Raw genomic sequence first — 7248 nt, forward strand, 5'->3', positions numbered from 1 at the left:
GTGGACAAAAGGTCAGCAGGAAATACTCTTTCAGAATCACAAAGATGCTCCAGGACAATCTACTCTTCCTATAACTTTTATTCTCACTCTCCTTTTCCCAATTATTTCCCCTTCATGTACTTTCTCCCTCGTATCCGACTGGAAAGGCTCAGAGGCAGGGACCACGCCTTCTGATTTGTCCTCTCACAGCAGCAGACATAATAGGACACAAGACATCATGGACACTGCTTGATGCCATTGTCATTAGAGACACTAAGTATTGAAATCATTTAAAAAAGAAAAAAGAGAAAAAAAAAAAAAAAAAAAAAAAAAAAGCTGATTAGGTCGTCAGTGCAACCACATAAAACCTACAAAGTGTACACAGTTCAAGCTGCTTTTCCTCTGCATGTTTTGGCTTATATTTTGATCTCCTTCTGCTTGCAGTTTTCATTAATTAGCCTCTCGCTCTGTATACCATTAGGGACTTTTTGCCTGCCTTTCCCTGTTTCTAGCAGACCTAAAAACGGTGTATAAGTGTCTACTGATGGCACCTTGTGGCTAAACCAGAGAAATGCTTGGGAGTGTGAACGAGAACGAGGAAGCCAGGAAAATATCAAGAAAATGAAACAGACAGAGGATCATATCCCTTCCCGTAGTGACTGATGAAAAAAAATGCGGTGCAACACTGTGAAGTTTTGCAAATACCACCGTGGCAAGGCAGAGCACAAACCCTGCCTGCCTGCCGCTCCCCCCCATCCTCCCCAGTCCCTGCAGAGTGCTGGAGCACTGGGCGCAGAGACCTGCAGTGCAGGCAGGGGATTTTTGCCTTAAACCTCATCCCAGCAGGAGGCAGGAAAAGGGGGAAGGGGCCTGAGGCTTTCACTTGACTAAGTGAACTGGCAAATCCATCTAATCCAATGTGCGAGGGGGAGGAAGGAAGGACCCAGGCTTTCCCTGCTATCCAGAGCTCCTATGAGTGTTATGTTAGTTTTATAGGGTGCCTTTCGACTCTGCAGAAGAGAAAGCCAGCTCTAAACCCAGCGATCTCTTTCTGATGTGCGCTGCTCAGCAAAAGCAATGACCTCCAAAGCAGCCCTTTCAGGAGGCACTGTGCTGTGGGTGCTGAGTCAGCCAGGACTCAGGATGGAGTGACCAATGACAAAAAGTCACTGGGTCCTTGCTGACTAGATCAGGCACAAGCCCCATTCAGGACAAGCATCAGCAAGGCATGACCAAAGCCGAGTGCATGCCGACACTGGCTCTCAGTGTTCGTGCAGTAATTTCTCCCCCACACAGAATGTAACAATGGTGGGATTAAGGGACAGAAAAGGACACAGATGTACCTTACAGACAAAGGGTATTTGGCATCAAGCAATATTACCTGAGATATTTCCTAGGTAAAGAGCAACAAACCAGGAGAGCATGCTAAATTACAGGCAGATGGGATAACTAAGCCAACTGAGGGTCTCCCATGAAATGCTGCGACCACAGGAAGCAAGCTCTGATGGTGTCCCAACCAGTAAGCAATAACAAAGCTGGTTTAAATCAAGACTGCCTCTTATTTACAGTGTTTTCTGGACTCTGGTTGTATCTGGTCACTTCTTCCTAGTCAATCCAGCTAGTTACCCTTCATGTCTCTCTAGGTATAATTAAGCAGCATATTTGTCATTTGGGAAGAGAAACAAAAGTACTGTGGTTTGCCCAAGATCACCCAACAGATCAGATCTCCTGAGTTTTAGAGACAGGCACATGTAAACACGGGACCCAAATATAAGTCCTCATTCTAGAGGAAAACCTCCATAATGCAAAATCAGGGAAGTTCATTTCACACATGAAGGCATGGAAATAAATCACGTGAAAGCTGGATATTTGAATGCCAAAAGAGTAAAAAAAAAAAAAAAAAAGTGAAAATTATCTTTGCTAGCTAGACTTACAGATTCTCAGCAGACTTGATCAAGTGTCATGCAGGAGGGATGTCAAACAAATGTCTCTATATGCCTTATATAAATGCAGGGCAGAAGAATATACCTTGACTGTCCACCCAGGGGTTGGTGCACTCCATATTAAAAGACAAATGAGGCTCTCAACAATCAGAAGACTTTAGGAGCAGCAATACAAGGTAAACAAAAAAACATTTTGGTGCCAGACCTCACCTGCAGCTGTATCAATTCTGTTTTTCATGGCCTGTTGCAGTACAATGCAGAACAATGAATCTCAACAGCTTTAATACATATGGATTTTGCCTACAACTGTACAAATGTGTCTTGTCAGGCAAATCTGGGGCTTTCCAATCCAGTAGAGACAGAAGTCTCTTTTACTGATTCAAAAAAACAAAAGACTGTAATGAATAAACAACACCCTGTGTTACAAAAAGCACAACAATACACTTAAGAGAGGGGAAAATCAGCAGTACCTGGCATAACCTTTTTTTTTTTTTTTTTTTTTTTTTTTTCTTTTAAGAAACCCCTTTTTCTCCTCTACTATAAAAACACCTTTTGCCATAAAATGACTCTTGTAACTTTGGTGCTACATTTTGCCATATCCCTACTTAATACTAAAACGGAATTTAACACCAGCAGATAAAGAATAAAAGTCTCACATTAAGGAGAACTTTTGCCTGGAAAAAGGAACAAAGTGAAAGATTCAATGTAGCCCATGAAAGACTTCACAATTCCATATTACCTGGGAGATGTTCAGATACCACTGTGATAAGCAGCCTTAAAAAACTTGGGAAAGGTTGATGACTGAAATTGGAATCTTTTTTTTTTTTTTTTTTTTTTTCAAAGTAGATGTTTTACTGCTATTTTGAAATAGTAAAGCTAAAGGCTCGTCTTTACCTTTTTGTGTAAATAACTTCCTTTGCCTGGGGTGTTCATCATCGGTTTGACCTTAAAATGCATGGCAGCGTTCTTAGCAATATTCAATCAATGGTAGGATTAAAGGTGAAATCAGTTACACAGAGGAAGCCTACTGCTGTTACACCAGTGTGGTGGCTCTAATCTCCCTCTGAGAGACTAAAGATCATAACTGATTTACTTCTCTTCCCTGGGGAACAATTTTCTGTAGCCTGAAGCAATCAGGAAACAGACTGAATTGGCTTTAATACCCATCTGCCCTAGGGGGGGAGAGACTGTGAAAAGCTACTAGGTTGTTTCTTCTTCATACTTGTAATTAAATAAACTATGACAAATTTGACAGGCAGAATTTCTAGCAGTACCAGTTGTCTTAAAACTTCCTACTCAGTGTGTAATTGATATACAGCAGCTATTCCCAAGCAGAACTGAGGAATACTTTAGCATTAAAATCAGTGATCTTCTCTCCATACTATGATTTAACCTATTGGCAACTTACCTCTAATTTTCACACCTACCAAGAGACAAAAATAACTTTCAAGATTGTAAGATACGTAGAAAGCTAGGTAAATGTCACTTGCTTTTTTTTGCCTTTTTTTTTTTTTTTCTTTCTTCCCTTGACTGGGATCTCTCTATGATTTCAAGAATGCATGGCATGTGAATGAGATGGTATTGATGCAATGGAGAAACAAATTTTACATGTGGTACCTAAAGGGGTTGTGTATGAGGGAAGGACAACCCAGGAAGTATGTTCATGTAGATTAACAACAAACTACATAGTACTAACAGGTTAATCAATAAACTTCTGTTATTACTACTTTTCAAAACAGTGCCAGAGACAAGGAAGATGACAAGTCTTTCTGTAACAAATTTTCTGCAGTTCAACTCATTTCCTAGAGTTCCCATAATAGAAAAATGATTTTTTATAAATAGGGACCAGGTTTTTATTTTATAGTTTCTAGAAAGCATAGGAAAGATATCAAAGTTGCAGCAAGTACAGTCATTTCAGACATGCTGCTGTCTGCCTTTCTTATCCAAATACCCCAGTATGACACATTTTTAAATACTCCATGGGATAGACAAGTGGTTTCATGATTTTTAAGTTTACTACGTTTGAATCAGAGACATCCTTTTTTACATGATCTTAGGTGAGACAGCTTATGGTCACAGACAATTCTGAAATTTTCTGAATTGTTTAACTAATATTAGGCTTTTTCATATACAACCAGACAAAAGCAAAATAAATCAATAAAAATTAAGAAATTTATTAGTTTCTTTGCCCAGATCTGTTGCCAAATGATACTGAGGCCTGACGTCTTGGCATTTAGAAGAGGAAGACCTGCTACTACACCTGCTAAGTGTTTCCAAAGAACAGTACCACCACTTCAGCAATGGCACTGTTTACCCCTGTTTTACAGATGGAAACATAGACATGGAAATACAATGGCTGCTTTGCCAAAAACATGCACTCATGTTCCTGCCCAGCTTAAGGTAACTCACTGATACCTTTTCAGTAAGCGTCTACACATCTTGCTATAACACCTTTGAAGAATAACCCACATAATCTTAGTCAGGCTTCCAAAATCAGCATCACTGAAGAGCTTGTATATGAAAATAGTTTAATCCTCTCTCTGGTCCACACTGTCTGCTGGTAATCAGCTACCTGAAGTGTATTTAAAGGCTCTAGTTTTAATCACTCACCTATAACAACAAAATTATGCATGGCTACTCCAAGCTCTGAAGTTAGGATCTCCCTATTTGAAGATCCATGGGCTGCTGCTCCTAAAGCCATTTCCCACGAAATATCAGTCAATGTGCAAGTACAGACCCTGAACAACAACTCCATGAAAAATGGAAATTCTGCACTATAACATACACCAACATGCTAGTACAGGACAGATTCAGCAAATACCATGTACTTCTCCAGTGCCTGAAATACCATGGAGACATCTTTGAGGCACCAGTCCTGAACCTGTAATTAATTCCCAGAGTCATCATGTTCATTTCTTCCTAACAAATAAAACAAACAAGGAATTTAAATAAAACAAACAGCAAACAAGAACTGGATGAGAAGCTGCTCACCTAAAGGTTTCTATTTTGTCAAATTGTTAGCAGAAAACTGGCAGATATACTTATTTGTTGAACTCTGTTCTTAGTTTTTGTGCTACTCTACAAAAACAAATTGTTTTAAAACATGCCAAGTGTTTAAAATAGCTTTTATATATATAAACATTTTTTGTTGTTGTTGAAAAAACACATATAGCCACAAACACTTAAGACAGGTGAGTCATTTTCCAAAGAGCTAAATATTTACTGGTGTGTGATTAATAGTGATACAAGGGCCCAACAGTGACTGCTAAAACCCTACTTCATGCTGAGATTGCTGATAGAGAAAATTATGCTGCAAAGAAAATCTATTCTGTCAGATTTGTTACTAAGATTTGAACAATTCAAATATATTCAAAGGGCTATAGCTAGCTATAAAAAACTCAGTGTTAACATGTAAAAAAAAAAAAAAGCAATTTTTTTAAAAAAATCCCATTTCCCCTATTTCTCTTCTGCACCTGCTTTTTATTGCAATAGCCACAGGCTGTAATAAGACAGCAGTGTGGCTTCAAGCCTTGATACAAAGGAAGCTCTGTCTGAGCCAGTTACTCATCCACATGACATGATAGCTCCCATTTCCTCCTCAGTCTTGCTTTCCCAGAGCAGTGACAGAAGCCACATTGCAGAACTGTCAAGATCCTAAAAACTGATTGTTAAACACCAATTACCTTGATTACGTTTCCTTAAAAAAAAAAAAAAAAAGAGAGAGAGAGAGAGATGTGAACCAAAGATTTACCTGCTATGCTCTAGCTTAGCATAACTGGAGCTCAAGCCTATCTTCCCTGCTTACAGATCCCACAAAGATCTGCTCAAAAAACGTGGCTATTTCACTTCAGCTATGAAAAATGCAGCTAGGATCAATCATTCAGATAAACTTTCTGATTATTTTTTAAAAGCCATTTTGAAAGTCATTTTCCTCTTCAATGAAGAATTATCTACAAAAATGGACATAAAGTTATCTGAACTTTTTCAGAATTTCCCAAGGGAAACAATAACACAATTTCTGGGCAAGAAAGTTAAAATCAGACTGACTCTCATACAAATGGGAAGCATCCAAGTTTATGGCTGTCGGGTCTCTGAAATTTGTAGAAATGGGGGATGCTCAGTATTTAGAAAACCTGAACCTAAGTCTTTATCCTTCACCTGAAAGGATTTGCCACCAATTCCTCTGAGACCAGCTTCACTACAACCTGCACACAGAGATTGGTTATCAGTCCCCAAATCTGTCTATTCAGTGGCTAACACACAGTTACATGACAAGAAGCTAATGGAACAAGGTGGTCTCTGCACGACTCCTAACCCACCACGAGATGGGCAATGCCACAATGGTGCACAGTCCCTCTTGCCTCCCCGAGTATAATCACAGAATCACCTAGGTTGGAAAACACCTTCAATATTATCAAGTGCATAAACAGAGAAGGAAACTGTGTGGGGCGTAACATAACATAATGGACGGATAGATAATGGCCTCACTGCTTTAGCTTTGAGTCCAGTCAAGTGCCTGACCTGTCACCTTCCTCCTTGGTAACTGGGGCAGGAGATAAGAAAGGCCATCAATGTTCTTCAGCTGCACAAGCAGAACAATGGCACACAAATCCTAGGGCTTTGCTGCAAGGCAGAACATTACGTAGGAAATCTTTTTCAGCCACCCAGCTCTGTTACCTGCTGGCCTGAGGATAGCCCTGTCTGGGGCAAGAAGGGAAAGAGGGCCCAGTCAAATGCAAGTACTATATCAATCCTTCAGTGAGGTTATGAGAAGTCATTGATTATCTACACCCACTGACATCCTACCTTCATTGCAAAGTAGATTCTGAATGGGTAAATGGCTTAGGCTGAAATCTAACACCTGCCAAAACATTTGGTAGATACTATTTGCAGAAGAAAGGGGCAGTCAGAAGCAGGTCTCCTCTGACAACGCCTTTCCTTTACTATATATTACCCTACTTATTTACATTCTCAAATTCTGACATCTTACTACAAACACTAAAAGTTGCACTTTAAGTTAAAATGGGGCCTGTACTCTGACCCTGCACAAGCAAAGCAACCGGAGCCCAAACCTCTTCTCTTCCCAGCAGAAGTTTTCCTACATGACCAGCTAGCAGCTACAGTCAAAATTCAGCCCAGGGCCTAGTTAGCTGTGTGGTCTGGTAAACAATCATGACACATATTTTCAGACAAAAAAATTTAACTGTTACACCTACTACAATTACGCATGACAGAGAGGGCAAATTATCTTGGCCTTCACATCAGTACGCCTCCCCCGCCCTCTATTTCTTCTTCTTCTTTTAATTAATCACCTTTACTTTCTGTG

This window comes from Oxyura jamaicensis, chromosome 4, assembly GCF_011077185.1.
Source record: "Oxyura jamaicensis isolate SHBP4307 breed ruddy duck chromosome 4, BPBGC_Ojam_1.0, whole genome shotgun sequence".
Taxonomy (NCBI): Eukaryota; Metazoa; Chordata; class Aves; order Anseriformes; family Anatidae; genus Oxyura; species Oxyura jamaicensis.